Here is an 18,533-nt window from a genome sequence, read left to right as displayed (position 1 = left end):
ATCTTTAAAGATGTTCAGCCTGATCTGGAGGAACCAGAGAGAATAATAGAACCTCTGAAAATTCCTTAGGAAGAGGAAAAACCTCCTAAACCCGAGCTCAAACCATTACCACCATCCCTGAAATATGTATTTCTGGGAGAAGGTGACACTTTTCCTGTAATCATAAGCTCTACCTTAGAGCCATAGGAAGAGGAAGTACTAATTCAAGTGCTGAGGACACACAAGACAGCTCTTGGGTGGTCCATCAGTGATCTTAAGGGCATTAGCCCAGCCAGATGTATGCACAAGATCCTATTGAAGGATGACACTAAGCCAGTGGTTCAACCACAGAGGCGGCTGAATCTAGCCATGAAGGAAGTGGTGCAGAAGGAGGTCACTAAATTACTAGAGGCTGGGATTATTTATCCTATTTCTGATAGCCCCTGGGTGAGCCCTGTCCAAGTCGTCCCTAAGAAGGGTGGCATGACAGTGGTTCATAATGAAAAAAACTAACTGGTTCCTACAAGAACAATTACAGGGTGGCATACGTGTATTGATTACAGAAGGATCAATACAGCTACCAGAAAGGATCATTTTCCTTTACCATTAATAGACCAGATGCTAGAAAGACTAGCAGGTTATGATTACTACTGCTTTCTGGATGGATATTCAGGTTATAATCAAATTGCAGTAGATCCCCAAGATCAAGAGAAAACAGCATTCACATGTCCATCCGGAGTATTTGCATACAGAAGGTGATGACATGTCACTATGTCATGTTTTTCTATGCTTTTTCCTTTGTTTTCAATAGGTTTTATGCACTTTCTTGAGCCATAAGCAAGCCAATTGGGTAGATTTTCATGCTTCCTTTGATTTAATCAACCATACGTAAATTAATGCAATTTCATGAGGTTTTATGCTATATTTGATACATATTGTGAAAGAATGAATATCTCATGATTTTAAGCATAGCTTTGATGTGTTTGGTTGATTAATGATAGGTGAAGAAAGCTTGGAGAAAGGTTGAAGCAAGAAGGAATAGCTAGGAGCAAAGAGAGGACAATGAAATAAGTGAAATTGAACCAGGAATCAAAAAGTTAGACCTGAAGTTAGCCCTCAAACTTTTGCACAAACTTTTGGGTGAAAAGTTAGCCTCAACGTTAGCCCCCTAACTTTTGGGCTAACGTTGGAAATTGAAAATCACTCCCAGGGCTACTCACGTTTGCGCCAACGTTAGCCCCCTAACTTTTGGGCTAACGTTGGCATGAGAAAAACCAACCCTGGCCACTCACGTTTGCGCCAACGTTAGCCCCCTAACTTTTGGGCTAACGTTGGCACATGAAGATGTAAAGGAATGGGCAAAAGTTTGCGCCAACGTTAGCCCCCTAACTTTTGGGCTAACGTTGGCGCCTTAGGTGCATTAGGAAGGGCCAACGTTGGAGCAAAAGTTAGACCCCTAACTTTTGCACCAACGTTGGTATCAGCAAATCATGCTAGCTGATATGAAAAGTTAGCCTCAAAGTTAGACCCCTAACTTTGGCTCAAACTTTTACTCCAACTTTTGCAAAACTCAAACCCGATTCAATTGGTTCACTTTGGTTCCTCTCCAAACTCCAAGAGCAATCAACCAAGGCCTTTATCAACCCAATTCCATCAAGAGCAAGGGCCCATGATCATCACTCAAAGGCACAAGAAATAGATAAAATAGGAATTTCATTTAATTGTAATTTGTTTTTAATTTCATTTTCATTTCCATTTTGTAAAGCCTATATAAGGCATCATTTTCATATTTGTGGGGAGGCTGGCTCCACTAGGGAGCATTAGGAGTAGTAGTAGAGAGCTCTCTCTTAGTTTTCTTTCCTGTTTTAAATCTTGGATTGAAATTGGAGAAATTCTGTTCCAGTTTCTATCTGAGATCTCTCTGTTTTTATTTTGCTGCATAATTCAAGGAATTGTGATTTGAATCAAGGCTCTCTTTACTGCTTCCATCTCTATTTCTTCTTCAAATTGTTTCTCTGTTGGATTAAGGAAGGAATTGAGATCTAGACTTGTTTTCTAGTCTCACTGATTTCCTGAGATCCTCACTTGTCTCTTTAGATTTCATTATTGAATTGAGTTTTCTTGCTGATTTACTTCTCTGCTACAATTTCCTTCTCTGCAATTTTTACTTTCTGTTGCACTGCCTCCAATTTATTTTTTCTGCAAGTTTAATTTTCTGCAATTGATCTGAGTTCTAATTTACTGCTTTCTTTAATTTTCAGCACCCACTCCCCTTTACATTCACTGCAATTTACATGTCATTTAAGCTTCTCTCCATTTAAGTTTCTGTCCCATTTAGCTTCTGCACCTTTAATTCTTGCAATTTACTTTCTGTCGGTCACTCTTCACACAATTCACCAATGTTAGCTTGACTAAACTAATCACCCACTAAAATTGCTTGATCCATCAATCCCTGTGGGATCGACCTCACTCCCGTGAGTTATTATTACTTGATGCGACCCGGTGCACTTGCCGGTGAGTTTTGTGTCGGATCATTTTCCGCACGTCAGAAGGATGCCATTTGGTCTGTGCAATGCACCTGCAACCTTTCAAAGGTGCATGCTCTCTATTTTCTCTGATATGGTGGAAAAATTTCTAGAAGTCTTCATGGATGAGTTTTTAGTATTTGGAGACTCATTCAGCTCCTGTCTTGACCATCAAGCACTTGTTCTAAAGAGATGCCAAGAGACTAACCTGATTTTAAACTGGGAGAAATGTCACTTTATGGTGACTGAAGGAATTGTCCTTGGGCACAAAATTTCGAACAAGGGAATAGAGGTGGATCAAGCTAAGGAAGAGGTAATTGAAAAATCACCACCACCTGCCAATGTTAAGGCAATCAGAAGCTTTCTGGGGGCAGGATTCTATAGGAGGTTTATAAAAGATTTTTCAAAAATCGCCAAACCTCTGAGTAATCTGCTAGCTGCTGACACGCCATTTATCTTTGATAAGGAGTGTCTGCAGGCGTTTGAGACTCTAAAAGCTAAGCTGGTCACAGCACCAATCATCTCTGCACCAAACTGGACATTATCATTTGAACTAATGTGTGATGCCAGTGACCATGCCATTGATGCAGTGTTGGGACAAAGGCATGACAAGCTTCTGCACGTCATTTATTATGCCAGTTGTGTTTTAAATGACGTACAGAAGAACTACACAACCACAGAAAAAGAGTTACTTACAGTGGTTTACGCCATTGACAAGTTCAGATCTTATTTAGTAGGATCAAAAGTGATTGTGTACACTGACCATGCTGCTCTTAAATATCTACTCACAAAGCAGGATTCAAAACCTAGACTCATAAGATGGGTGTTTGATCAGCAGATAATTTATACGCTTTTTGGCTTTGTTTTTAGGTAGTTTTTAGTAGGATCTAGCTACTTTTAGGGATGTTTTCATTAGCTTTCATGCAAAATTCACATTTCTGGACTTTACTATGAGTTTGTGTATTTTTCTGTGATTTCAGGTATTTTCTGCCTGAAATTGAGGGACCTAAGCAAAAATCTGATTTAGGCTGAAAAAGGACTGCTGATGCTGTTGGATTCTGACCTCCCTGTACTCAAAATGGATATTCTGGAGCTACAAAACCTCAAATGGCGCTCTCTCAACGGCGTTGAAAAGTAGACATACAGAGCTTTCCAGCAATATATAATAGTCCATACTTTATTTGAATTAAGATGACGTAAATTGGCGTTCAACGCCAGTTCCATGCTGCATTCTGGAGTAAAACGCCAAAAACACGTCACAAACTAGAGTTAAATGCCAAAAACACATTACAACTTGGCCTTTAACTCTAAAAGAAGCCTCTGCACGTGTAAAGCTCAAGCTCAGCCCAAGCACATACCAAAGTGGGCCCCAGAAGTGGATTTTTGCACTTAGACTTATTTCTGTAAACCCTAGTGGCTAGTTTAGTATAAATAGAACTTTTTACTATTGTATTAGTGTCAGTCTTTTGACCACATCTTGGTTTCGTCTTTTATCTTAGCATGCATCTTTGGATGTTTAGTTCGGATTGGGGAGGGAGATTAGAACTAGAGATTGATAGAAAAGCAAAGATATGGGCTTGTGTCAGTAGGAAACAGAAAATATCTATTCTAGTTCTACTATCAGCTATGGATTTGAATTTAAACGAAATTCTAGAGAATGTTTGCTATCCCGAACTCTTCTTGTCTTTCTTGAATGATAAGGAAAAAAAATTGGGTCAAAAGAAAACGCCATTTTGGAGTTTTATCAACAATTTGCTTGTGTAGGGGGAGATCCTGTATTTTCTGAATCTTTGTGCAAGGAATTACAAAAAAAAAAAAAAATTTCACCAACGATGTGAACTTTGGGGGCTGGCCATTCAGCCATGCCTGAACCTTGATCACTTATGTATTTTCAACAGTGGAGTTTCTACACACCATAGATTAAGGTGTGGAGCTCTGCTGTACCTCGAGTTTTAATGCAAAGTACTACAGTTTTCTATTCAATTCGGCTTATTCTTACTCTAAGATATTCGTTGCATTTCAACATGATGAATGTGATGATCCGTGACACTCATCATCATTCTCACCTATGAACGCGTGATTGACAACCACTTCTGTTCTACCTTAGAACGAGCGAGTATCTCTTGGATTCCCTAACCAGAATCTTCGTGGTATAAGCTAGAACCCTTTGGCGGCCACTCTTGAGGATCCGGAAAGTCTAAACCTTGTTTGTGGTATTCTGAGTAGGATCCAGGGATTGAATGGCTGTGACGAGCATCAAACTCGCGATTGTTGGGCGTGATGACAAACGCAGAAGAATCAATGGATTCTATTCCGACATGATCGAGAACCGACAGATGATTAGCCGTGCTGTGACAGAGCATTTGGACCATTTTCACTGAGAGGATGGGATGTAGCCATTGACAACGGTGATGCCCTATATACAGCTTGCCATAGAAAGGAGTATGAAGGATTGAAAGTAAGAAAGCAGTATGTTGCAGAGATTCAATAGGGACAAAGCATCTCCATACACTTATCTGAAATTTCCACCAATGATTTACATAAGTGTCTCTATCTTTATTTTATACTTTATTTATTATTAATTTTCGAAAACCTTTATAACCATTAAAATCTGCCTGATTGAGATTTACAAGATGACCATAGCTTGCTTCATACCAACAATCTCCGTGGGATCGACCTTTACTCACGTAAGGTTTATTACTTGGACGACCCAGTGCACTTGCTGGTTAGTTGTGCAGAGTTGTGACAAGGTGTGATTCATGTTTGAGAGCACCAAGTCATTGGAGCCATTGTTGATGATCACAAGTTCGTGCACCAGTGTTGCTTTTGCAAGAGTTTGATATAGAAATAAGAGACAAAAAAGGGAAAGAGAACCAAGTAGCAGATCACCTGTCCCAGATAGAACCAGTAGCAGGAGCGTCCCTCCCTCATACTAAGATCTCTGAAACCTTTCCGGATGAGCAATTGTTTGCTATTCAGGAATCTCCGTGGTTTGCAGACATTGCAGACTAGATTAAAAGCTCAGTAATAGTCCAGCTAAAGACAGTAAAGAAGCGCTTGCTGAGAGGCAACCCAGTCATGAGTTTATGTTATTTGTAATTTTAATTCTAAATTAGATAATACATTTCAGTGAATGATACAGAGAAATAAAGGTTCAGGACATAAAGCAGAGGAATCACAGAGAAAAGGACATCACTAGCGCAAAAACTCTAGTAAGGAAGGTTTTTGGCATTTAACGCCAGAAAGAAGCAGCAACTGAGCGTTGAACGCCCAAAAGAAGCAGCAAGTGGGCGTTAAACGCCCAACACAAGCAACAACTGGGCGTTAAACGCCCAAAATAAGCAAGGACTGGGCGTTAAACGCCCAAAGGAAGCATCTCCTGGGCGTTTAACGCCAGGAGTGTGGGGAGGAGGTAATTTCATTTTTACTTCAAATTTTTTCCATTTTTCATGTTTCAATTCATGATTTCTTGCATAAACATGTTACAAATTCTCATCTTTCAACTTCAAAATGCAAAAAAAATTCTTAATCCTAAAAATATTTCTTCATTCTTCTTCAATCTCTTTTCAAATATTTTTTAAAACTCATCAATCTTTTTGAATTCTTTTCAAATCTTTTTAATTTCTTCTCAAATCTTTTTCAAACTCATCATATCTTTTGAATTTTTGAAATTGCCTCTCCTTCTATTCCTCTCCTTTCCTTTCTTTTGCTTGAGGACAAGCAAACCTCTAAGTTTGGTGTGTTTTTCCGTGATTATTGAGCTAAAACTCATCAAGATCATGGCACCTAAGGAAAAACAAACCACTTCAAGAGGCAAGAAAGAGAATATTCCAAAACCACTTTGGAATCAAGAAGTTCTTAACCAAAGAACATGCAGACCATTACCACAAAATAATGGGTCTGAGATCAGTGATCTCGAAAGTTAAATTCGATCTGAAAGAAGACGAATATCCGGAGATGCAGGAGCTGAAGCACCAGAAGTTGTCTCTTGAAGGACCAGACACCCCACAGGTTGAAGGAGCACCCATCATCTCCCAAAATAAAAGTTGTTGAGTCTTAATCTTAACTTTAAATCTGTGATAACTTTTATTTTTAGGAACCTATCTGATTAGTAGTAATTAGTATCTTTATTTTGATTTTATCTCCAATTAAACTATAATTCATTTTTCTCAAAATCATTAAACATGAATAAAATAGCAAATTTTTAGAATAAAGCACCAAAAGCTGTCTCTTGAAGGACCAGACACCCCGCAGGTTGAAGGAGCACCCACCATCTCCCAAACTAAAGATTGTTGAGTCCTAATCTTAACCTTAAATCTGTGATAACTTTTATTTTTGGGAACCTATCTGATTAGTAGTAATTAGTATCTTTATTTTGATTTTATCTCCAATTAAACTATAATTCATTTTTCTCATCATCATCAAACATGAATAAAATAGCAGATTTTTAGAATAAGGAGGCAATATTTTTTCGAGTTTTTAATAAGAAAAATTCTAATTATTTATATGTGGTGGCAATACTTTTTGTCTTCTGAATGAATGCCTGAACAGTGTATAATTTTGATAGTGGAATTTATGAATGTTAAATCTGTTAGCTCTTGAAGGAATGATGAACAGGAGAAATGTTATTGATGATCTGAAAAATCATGAAATTGATTCTTGAAGCAAGAAAAAGCAGTAAAAAAAATCAAAAACAAAAAAAAAACAAAAAAAGCCAATAGCCTTTAAAACCAAAAGGCAAGGTGATGGAGTACAGAAGTTGGTGAATTAAAAATTTATTAAAATGGTCACGTTGCGAGTATAGTTCTTAACTCACCGAAAATCTGCCTATCAATTTAAAAATATGTCACAGAAAGTTTAAATTAAAATTACTGGGAGTTTTAAGTCCCAGGTCGTCTCCCAACGAGTTGCAGAAAAGTGTGCTGTTTTATTAATCAGATATTCCAAAAAAAAAGTTGGGCTAAGTAAATTGGAATTTAAATTGAGGAATTTTAAATAATAAAAATAAAAGGCCTTGACTGGGAATTGATTGGTTAGAATCTCTATCATTGATGGTGTGATTGTAAGATTAATTTATAATTAATAGTTGTTCTGTTTGGTTATCCCTTACTAGGTAAGGGAAAGTCAAACAAGTGGAAATGCCAGATCTGTTCACAAGTTGCAACCCACTTAGTTCAAAGGGATTGGCGTCGATGACAGGATAGCAATCCAACATTTAACCCAATTACAAATTTTTCCTTCAATCCTTCCAACTCAAGAGTTCCTTTTAATCAATTTTCCATCAAGTAATGAAACTACTCACGCATTGTAAATAAAGAATCCATGGCACATAAAAGGGAATTAAAAGAAGACATGATTATTAGAATGGAAATTAAATTAAAAAGAAATAATCCTTGCATTAATTAATCATAAAAGTATCTGAATGACAAAATTGAACATAACAAAGAACATGGAAGAATAAAACCAAGTTAAGAGAACAAACTAGAATGATGAAGTCTTGATGAGGAAATAACTCTTCTCAATGTTCCAATGCTAAGACCAATTGAAAATTAAAATTCTAAAAACTAGAGAGAAAAACCTAAGAGAGTGAAAAACTAGATCTAAAAAACTACTCAATGAATGTGTCCCTTGTTTCTGCATATTCTCTGACTCTTGTCTGCTATTTCGGGCCAAAAACTGGGCCGAAATAGGGTCCAAAATTGCTGGTTTCAGATTCTGCAGATTATACAGATCGCGCATGTCACGCGATCGCGTCGTCCATGCGGACGCGTCGCTTGCACTTTTCCTCTTCACGCGTTCGCGTCGTCCACGCTACCGCGTTGCTTGTGCTTTCCAATCTGCGCGGCCGCGCAATCCATGCGGCCGCATCACTGCAATTTGCGCTCCTTCGCGCGGTCGCGTGAGCCATGCGACCGCGTCACTTTTCGCTGGTTATCTCCTCAAATTCTTGTGTTCCTTCCATTTTTGCTAGCTTCCTCTCCAATCTCCGTCTCAATCATGCCCTATAAAGCTTGAAACACTTGACACACAGATTACGGCATCGAATGGAATAAAGGAGAATTAAAATTAAATAATTAAAGTCTCTAGGAAGCAATTTTCAAACATGTAATAAATTTAAGAAGGAAATCTAAATGCATGCTAAATTGATGAATAAGTGGGTAAGGATCACGACAAAACCACACAATTAAACACAATATAAACTATAAAATAGTGGTTTATCAACCTTCCCACACTTAAACATTAGCATGTCCTCATGCTAAATTGAAGGAGACAAGGAAATAAGTATGAACATGCAGAAACTCGTGAAATGCAATGCAATCCTACATATATAAATAAATGCAACTATATGATTATTGTCCACTTGATCAAAAGTAAATAAGCCCTTCAAAACAATTACAAATCAAATTCCACTAATTCTATCATCATATAATAAAACCGATAAAAGTGCAAGAAGATAGCTTATGAAGGCCGGAAACATGAAAATTCAAGCATTGAACCCTCACTGATAATGTATGTACGCTCTAATCTCTAGTGTATAGGGTAATCACTCTATTCTTCTCTAGTCATGCTTTCTAACTTTTGTTTTTCTCCTAACCAATCAACAACAGTTAATATACCAATGCAAACATCATGAGGTCTTTTCAGGGTTGTAATGGGGCCAAGGTGCAGGTAAGGATATACATATGGCTAGGTGAGCTTTATAAATTGAATCTTTAATTAACCTAAGCTCTCACCTAATATACATATATTCTATATACTTTTAAATTCATGCCTAGCTACCCATAATTCCCTTTTTCAACCCATACTCATGTTTCAACCTTGTATTTTAATTCTATCATATGTGCATTGATCTTTGAATTCTGAATTTAACATTGGGATAATTTTGTCCCCTTATTTATTGATTTTTTTTTATATAAATAAAGCTTATCAATGCACATAGATTTTTCATTTTTATATTTTCACATGAGTGGGTATCCAAATTTCCTTTAAATTTTCATGACACATTCCCTTAACAACTTTTGTTCCCACAATTTTCCATACGTAACTAGCACACACAATTCTATCTTAAGCTAACCAAAGATTCAATTTGGGATATGCAATTGTTTTTCAGCTTAAGGTTAGTAATGTGGTAAAATATAGAACAAATGGGGTTTTAAAGGCTCAAAGTGGTTAACAAGGGTAATTAAAAAGGGTAGGCTTGATTTGGATAAATGAGTTTAAACAAATAATGGCCTCAATCATGTGCAAGCATGTAAATATAATAAATATTGGACATATAAGATAAAACAAAATATAGATTACAATCATAGAGAAGTAAACACACAAGAATAAAATAATTATGGTTAAATAATGTAACCATACATAAAGGCTCAAATCTTTCACAGGTTGTGTGTTCTTTAGCTCAAACATCATGTTCCAAATACAACTCAAGCAGATTTATCATAAAAAAAAATTTTTGAAAAATTAGTGAAATTTTGTTCCAAAGATAGATTTTTAAAAGAAACTTATTGTCTTTTCAATCAAGTAGAACATGCATGCAACTATCCTAACCTATACAATTTGTTCTATTCTATAAAAGAAAGAAAAATCTAACTGAAATATCCTAATTATTGGTGTCAGAGAAGAGAATTTACCTCCGGAAGTCAGGTACTGACCGACCTCCCCACACTTAAGGCTTTGCACCGTCCTCGGTGCCATCTGTCAGGAACAGGGGTGGGCTGGTGGCAGTATCTCCACAGTCGGGACCATCATGGCTCCCGATGCTGGTAGAAGAAATGGAGTCCGGGGTGTCTGAGTCTTTGAAGCGTCCCTTAAGTAGCTCCTTGAGGTGTTTGAATCGGTGCTCGTTACGGCGCTCTCTCATCTTTGCTTTCTGTTCATGCCGATCCAACTTTTCAAGTATCTGCTGGAGCAATTTCTCAGTGGTAGATGCTTGTGGTGTTGAAGAAGGAATATCTTCAACCGGCTCAGTAGGCTGGCTTGTAGTGGCTGCTGAAAGTCTGAGGTATTTCCCGTTAGGGACATATTGATCATCCCGTGGAAGCATGACTTTGGTGTCCCCAGCTCTGTAGGAGACTCCGGCTGCTGAGACAAGATTTGAGACCAAGGCGGGGAAAGGTAAGTTGCCCGCGATTTGTACATGTTCCATAGCATGCCGGATGTGTCTTGAGAGATTCAGAGGTCGGTCTGTAAAGATGCACCATAGTAGAACAACCATGTCCGCAGTGAAGGAGGACTCATGAGTGCTCGGAAAGACGTAATGGGACATGATCTGTGCCCATACGCGAGCCTCCAAGGTAAGTGCGGAAGCCAAGATACCCTTAGGGCGGTTGCGGTGGTATCCGTAGATCCAACGGCTGCCAGGTAAAGCGATGACTCTGAGAACGGAGTCCCAGTCAAATTGCTATTTCTGACACTGAAGTGTGGCTTCTTGAAAAGCGTCCATTCCTGCAGGAATAGGGGGAAGACTCAGAACTTGCTGAATGGCCTCTTCGGTGATGGGGACTTGTTTCTGCCGGACATAAACAGACTGCAGGGTCGGTATGTAGAAGTTGGAGTAGAACTCTACTACCCAAGAAAGATTGACCTGCCTTGGCTGTTTCCGTAGGAAACCCCATTGTCTCCGCTCAATTTGCGGCTCAACAAAGGTGGCAATATCGGGCGGGAGGATAAGAAGGTATTCATTGTTATAGTTCCTTTCTGCTAGGATAGGGAACATCTGCTCACAGTAGCGATTGGGAAATCGCGCAGTGTCCTTTGCTGGAAAGGCTTTCTCCTTGTCGTCAACCTTTATTATCCTCTTAACTCTTTTTGTTGAGGGCTTGACTGCGGTTGAAGAAGGCTCTGCCACTAATGCTCTTTTAGTTCCTCTTCTTGCTGGTGGTTTGGAAGTGGCTTTCTCTTTTCCTTTCTTGGTGGCCATCCTGAAAGAGGGGAAGAGAAAAAAAATTAAATTCAAAGAGATAGAGCAAGGAAGAAGGTATTGTAAGTGATAGTCAATGCACAACAAAGATAAATGGCATTAACACACGGTCCAGATTATAAGTGAAAAGCTCATCAATGGAAATATAGCAAGTGCATGTAGGACAATGAAATGCAAGAGGTTTATTGGCATGCAGGCAAAGGCATGAGTAGCATATATCAAACATTCAATGTCCAAGTCAGGTTACCATTTGTAACAAACTAACTATCACGTTTGTATTGACAATTAAATTTAATTAATAAAATATGAAAGGGAATTTGTGAAAAGCAAGCATTGCAGAGTAGAGTAAAGTAATGTAGAAAAGTGCATAGTGCTATATGGGTTTTTTCACAAACTCATGGCATGCATGTTAAACAAGATATAAAAAGTATGAAATTGAACATGCAAGCAATCCCTTAAATAGTAAAAAAATAATTGTCAAACAATTTGCAATAATCCACAAGCATGTAATGAGGGATGATGACTCAAAAAGGTTTCTAACACCATGTAAAAGGAAAAGAAGAAGAAGGAAAAATAAAGATTTGAAAAGAAAAAGAAAAGAAAAAGAAAATAGTAATATATATACATAATATAATAAGAATGATAGAAAAGAGAAGAAGGAAGAAGAAGGTAAAGCCTTGTTAATGGTGGTGAGAGAGATAGAGAGTGAAAGGTGAGGTAGAAGGGGAAGGGGGAAAGAAGAAGGAAGGAGGGAAAAGAAAAATAAGATAATTTGGCAATTGAAGTTGAGCTGTGTGGCGCATGCGACGCGGCCGCGGAAGGCACGCGTTCGCGTGAGTGCACATCAGGAAAGGGGACGCGATCGCGTCTGTCACGCGGTCGCGTGACCTATGTTGTGCTGCTGGCGCGAGTGCAGCCTCGCTCTAGCACAACTCTCTGTTCAATATTATTCAATTGTGAAATTGGGGTGACGCGATCGCGTGAGTGTGCATCAGAAATTAATGGATGCGGCCACGTCGGTGACGCGGTCGCGTGACAAGGATTGTGCTTCCAGCACCAATCCAGCACCACTCTCGCACAATATAGCATTGTGCACCGTTTGACGTCGAAAGTGCAGGGCACGCGGCCGCGTGGAGCACGCGGTCGCGTGGGAGGCCATGATTTCCATGCGACGCGGTCGCGTCAGCGACGCGGTCGCGTGGAGTAATTTGTGCCTTTGGCACGACTCCAGCACTGCTCCTGCGTAACTTTCTGTTCATTTTTATTTTTCTTAACTCCCCCTGCCACGCAGACGCGTTGCTGGTGCGATCGCGTCACGCGGCGAAAATTTTTTTATTTTTTTATTATTTTTTTTATTTTTTTAAGGAAAGATAAAGACATGTAATTGAAAGAGCACGAAAGCACTAATAAAGAGAAGAGTTATTTAAAGAAGAAAAACTAAAAGTGAAGAAAAGAACGATCATACCGCGGTGGGTTGTCTCCCACCAAGCACTTTACTTTAACGTCCGTAAGTTGGACGCTCCACTAGCTCAATCTGTTGCTATGTGGGGATCTTCCAGGCGGAAGATCTCAAGCTCCTTGCTTTTCTGCACCTTCTCACCATGGTATAGCTTCAGGCGGTGTCCATTAACCTTAATAAGTTCAGAACTTGAAGGATGGCTTAGGTGATAAACTCCGTACGGTTCAGCCTTCTCTATTCTGTATGGACCTTCCCATTTTGATCTCAACTTACCGGGCATGAGCCTCAGTCGAGATTTGTAAAGGAGAACAAAATCTCCAGGTTGGAACTCTCTCTTCTTGATGTTTTGATCATGCACAGCTTTCATCTTTTCCTTGTATATTCTGGAGTTCTCATAAGCTTATAGGCGAAGGTTCTCCAGTTCCTGCAGTTGCAACTTTCTTTCAGCTCCAGCATTCTCAATCCCCATGTTGCACTCTTTAACTGCCCAGAAGGCTCTGTGTTCAATTTCAACTGGAAAATGACAAGCTTTTCCATAGACTAAGCGGAAGGGACTCATCCCAATGGGTGTCTTATATGCTGTTCTATATGCCCACAGTGCATCTTGTAGTCTGGTACTCCAGTCTTTTCTGTGAGGCTTTACTATCTTTTGCAAGATACTTTTAATTTTTCTGTTTGACACCTCGGTTTGCCCATTAGTTTGGGGATGGTAAGCTGTTGCAACTTTATGGATTATCCCATGCTTCTTCATCAATCCTGTTAGTCTCCTGTTACAAAAATGGGTGCTTTGATCGCTCACGATCGCTCATGGTGATCCAAAGCGGCATATAATATGGTTCCTCACAAAGGAAACAACAGTGTTAGCATCATCAGTGCGGGTAGGAATTGCTTCCACCCATTTGGAAACATAATCTACAGCTAACAATATATAAAAATATCCACTAGAATTTGGAAATGGACCCATGAAGTCAATGCCCCAAACATCAAAAATTTCACAGAAAAGCATATATTGTTGAGGCATCTCATCCCTCTTGGATATGTTACCAAATTTCTGGCATGGGTGACAAGATTTACAAAACTCAGCAGCATCTCTAAAAAGAGTAGGACACCAGAATCCACAGTCTAAGATCTTTCTAGCTGTTCGTTGGGGGCCAAAATGTCCTCCACTCTCAGATGAGTGACAGGCCTCAAAAATGGACTGGAATTCTGATTGAGGTACACAACGTCTAATTATCTGGTCAGCGCCACATCTCCATAAATATGGGTCATCCCATATATAATATTTAGACTCGCTTTTCAGCTTGTCTCTTTGATGTTTAGAAAAATGTGGAGGAAATGTGCGGCTAACTAAATAATTAGCAACAGGTGCATACCAAGGGACTACCTCAGATACTGCTTGCAGGTTGTCAAAAGGAAAATTATCATCTATAGGAGTATAATCATCCTTAATATGTTCAAGGCGACTCAAGTGGTCTGCTACTAAATTTTGATTACCACTCCTATCCTTGATTTCTAAATCAAATTCTTGTAACAGCAGTATCCAACGTATAAGTCTTGGTTTGGATTCCTTTTTAGACAATAGATACTTTAGAGCTGCATGGTCCGAATACACTACTACTCTAGTACCAAGTAAATAAGCCCGGAATTTATCCAGAGCAAAAATAATAGCAAGTAGCTCTTTTTCAGTAGTAGTATAATTGGACTGGGCAGTGTCTAAAGTCTTAGACGCATAGGCAATAACAAAAGGATTCTTACCTTCACGCTGAGCCAGTGCTGCTCCTACTGCATGGTTGGAAGCATCGCACATGATTTCAAATGGATGGCTCCAGTCGGGTCCTCTCACAATTGGAGCTTGAGTTAGAGCAGTCTTTAGCTTATCAAATGCTTGTTTGCAATCCTCACTGAACTCGAACTCAATATCCTTTTGTAGTAGTCTGGATAAGGGAAGTGCCACCTTACTAAAGTCCTTAATAAATCTCCTATAGAAACCTGCATGGCCAAGGAACGAACGGACTTCCCTCACAGAAGAGGGGTAAGGTAAACTAGAAATAACATTCACCTTTGCTGGATCTACAGAAATGCCATTATTAGATACCACATGTCCCAATACAATCCCTTGCCTTACCATAAAGTGGCATTTTTCGAAATTCAATACAAGGTTTGTATTAATACATCTATCTAATACTCTAGATAATCCATCTAAGCAAAGGTTAAAAGAATCACCATAAACGCTAAAATCATCCATAAAAACTTCCATACAGTCCTCAATAAGATCAGAGAAAAGACTCATCATGCACCTTTGAAAAGTAGCTGGTGCATTGCACAAGCCAAAGGGCATTCTCTTATAAGCGTAGGTCCCAAAAGGACATGTAAAAGTAGTCTTTTCCTGATCCTTAAGAGCTATATGAATCTGGAAATAACCTGTGTAACCATCTAAAAAGCAATAATGTGATTTACCTGACAGGCGATCCAGCATTTGATTAATGAATGGAAGTGGGTAGTGATCCTTACGAGTAGCATGGTTGAGACGCCTGTAATCAATGCAGACTCTCCAAGCATTCTGAACTCTAGTTGCTATGAGCTCTCCATGCTCATTCTTCACTGTAGTGACTCCGGACTTCTTGGACACCACTTGTACTGGGCATACCCATTCACTGTCTGAAATGGGATATATGATACCGGCCTCCAATAGTCTGGTCACTTCCTTTTTGACAACTTCCAAGATGGTAGGATTCAATCTTCTTTGTGGTTGACGGATAGGTCTTGATCCCTCTTCTAAAAATATTCTGTGCTCGCATATTTGAGGGTTGATTCCTACTATGTCTGCCAAACTCCACCCAATTGCCTTCTTATGCTTCCTCAGTACATCAAGTAACTGCTCTTCTTGTTGAGAAGTCAGTTCTCTTGCAATAATAACCGGAAGCTTCTGCTCATCCTCAAGGTAAGCATATTTGAGATGTGGAGGGAGAGGTTTCAATTCTAACTTTTGATCATGGGCATGCTCTGGGTTATCTGGGGCTTGTGAGAATGGCGAAGTGTTCTCATTGTCAGTTAAGAGGGTCCCCACACTTGGACCTTGTCCAGTGTGCCTCTCTTCAAACTCTTCCTTTTGAACTTCAGCCACACTTTCGTCTATGACATCACACTGGAAGATAGAACGATCTTCTGGGGGGTTGTCAATGACTCCATTCAGATTGAAGATTACTATGCGGCCATCTATTTCAAAGGAGTATGTCCCTGAAAAAGCATCCAATTTGAATTTTGATGTCTTCAGGAATGGTCTTCCAAGTAGGATTGATGATGGCTTATCTGAATCATTATGGGGCATCTCCAAGATATAAAAATCAGTGGGAAATGTGAGCCCTTTAATGTTCACCAAAACATCTTCAGCAACTCCAGCCACTGTAATAATGCTTTTATCTGCTAACACAAAACAAGCTGCCGACCTTTTTAAGGGAGGGAGCCTTAAAACATCATATATAGACAAAGGCATTATACTGACACATGCTCCTAAATCACACATGCAATCATAAATTACTACACCACCAATAGTACAACTAACTATGCAAGGACCTGGATCACTACATTTTTCAGGTAACCCTCCCATTAAAGCAAATATAGAACTACCTAAAGGAATAGTTTCTAATTCATTAATTTTGTCTTTATGGATACATAAGTCTTTTAGAAACTTTGCATATTTAGGTACCTGCTGAATAACATCAAAAAGGAGAACAGTTACCTCAACCTTTTTGAATATTTCTACCATTTTAGGATCAGGTTCCAGCTGCTTCCTAGGCTTCCTTGCAAGTTGTGGAAATGGAATGGGAGTAGTGTTTTCTGTAGTGCCTGCACCTTTTTGTGCTTCTTCCTGTGGTTAAGCTATCTCTTCTTCCGCTATGTCCTGTATATCCTCTTCCTCTTCAACATCTTCGATTTCTACCACCTCTTCAGCTGAGGCGTATTCTGGTGAGCTTGGTTCCTCCTGATTCCTCTCCTGCAGTGTGGTTCCGGACCTCAGGGTGATGGCATTAATGCCTCCCTTTGGATTAGGTAATGGTTGAGAGGGGATTCCAGTGGTGCTTGAAGGTTGGTTACTGGAATTTTGTGCTGAACCAAGTTGTGTCATAAAAGCTTGCATAGTAGAGGTGAAACCATTCAAACTGGCGTTAATACTGTTCACGATGGTATTTTCCATGGCCAGTTGTCTTTTCTCAAAAGCTTGTAATAAATCTTCATTAGAAGATACAGAAGAATGAGTAAATTGAGAGGTTTGCTGCTGATTGTTCGGTGGTCCTTGGTTTTGCCTCAGGTGAGGTGCTCGGTAAGGTTGATTTTGCTGCCTGTTGTTGTAATTATTCCACCTCTGATTTCCCTGATTATCTCTGCCTCCCCTATTATTGTTGTCCCTCCAATTCTGGTTTGAATTGTCCTGCCATCCATGGTTATTATTTCCACTTTGATTGTACCCTTGGTTGGGGCGGTCATAGAAGTTGTGAGTGGATGCCACCATGTTGTCTTCTTGTTGGAGCTGCGGGCATTCATCAGTGTAATGGCTGTAATCAGCATAAATTCTGCAAATTCTTTGTGGAACTAGTTGTTGGTTTTGCTGCGGTTGAGTTTGCTGAGCTTGTTGATTTAACTGCATTTGCTTCAGCAGGTTGGTCATTTCACAGATGCTTCGATTTAAAGCAGCAGTCTCTATGCCAGAAGATACTTTTGCAACGGCCCTTGAACGGCCTTGCTTCTGTCTGTGGTTCCGAGTAGATTCAGCTAAATCACTGATCAATTGCCAAGCTTCATCAATGGTCTTGTACTTCTTCATAGACCCATTGCTGGCACTTTCCAATATGGTCTTATCTTGGGGCCTCATACCTTGTGTGACATAGCTGAGTAGCACGATCTTGTCAATCATGTGGTGGGGGCATACTTCCAGAAGATTATTGAAGCGCTCCCAGTATTCAAAGAGAGTATCATTGTCATCCTGAACAATTGTAGAGATATCCTTCCTCAGTTTATCAATAACTTCAGATGGAAAGAATTTTTCCAGAAACTCCTTTCTGAGTGTATCCTAGTTGGATACATTTGCTAGAGGTTGAGTGTAGTACCACTCTCTTGCTTTTCCCTCAAGAGAGAACGGAAAAGCTTTCAGCAGAATTGAAGTTTCATCAGTGCCATCACGCCTGACAGTAGAACAGGCTGCCTGGAAATCTCTCAAGTGCTTGATAGGCTCTTGAGCAGGTAGGCCATGAAACTTGGGCATCAAATTTAGCAGTGCGGTCTTTATTTCAAAATCCGTAGCTACCGCTGGATGATGCGCTTGAAACGGTTGCGTTGTAAAATCAGGAGCTCCTTCCTCCTGAATGGTAACTCTTCTAGCTGCCATGTTTTCTGCACGTAAAACAACCGAATCAGTAGAACGGGGGCTGGTTTCTTCCTCAGATTCACTTTCAGATCCGCCCTCAGAGCGGACTAACCTACGCTGTTCTCGCCTTATTCGTGAAATTGTTCTTTCAATTTCAGGATCGAATATTAGCAAGCGCGGATCAGGAAGTGAACGTGTCATTTGACAGAAGAAACATGCAGCTCATAGTAGCAAAATTAAATAAAATGCAAGTAAATAAATTCTAATTAATAAAATTAGCACTCT

General features: G+C 39.5%; 1 non-coding gene across 1 annotated transcript; it reads left to right on the top strand.

Moving 5' to 3' along the window:
- Positions 1–17,792: 17,792 nt before the first annotated feature.
- On the top strand, positions 17,793–17,900 carry LOC130977779 (small nucleolar RNA R71). Its single transcript, XR_009085455.1, has one exon. It is a non-coding gene; the product is annotated as a small nucleolar RNA R71 (small nucleolar RNA).
- The last annotated feature ends 633 nt before the right edge of the window (positions 17,901–18,533 follow it).

The sequence above is a fragment of the Arachis stenosperma genome, chromosome 4 (genome assembly GCF_014773155.1).
Source record: "Arachis stenosperma cultivar V10309 chromosome 4, arast.V10309.gnm1.PFL2, whole genome shotgun sequence".
NCBI lineage: Eukaryota > Viridiplantae > Streptophyta > Magnoliopsida > Fabales > Fabaceae > Arachis > Arachis stenosperma.
This window is presented reverse-complemented; position numbering and strand designations above follow the sequence as displayed.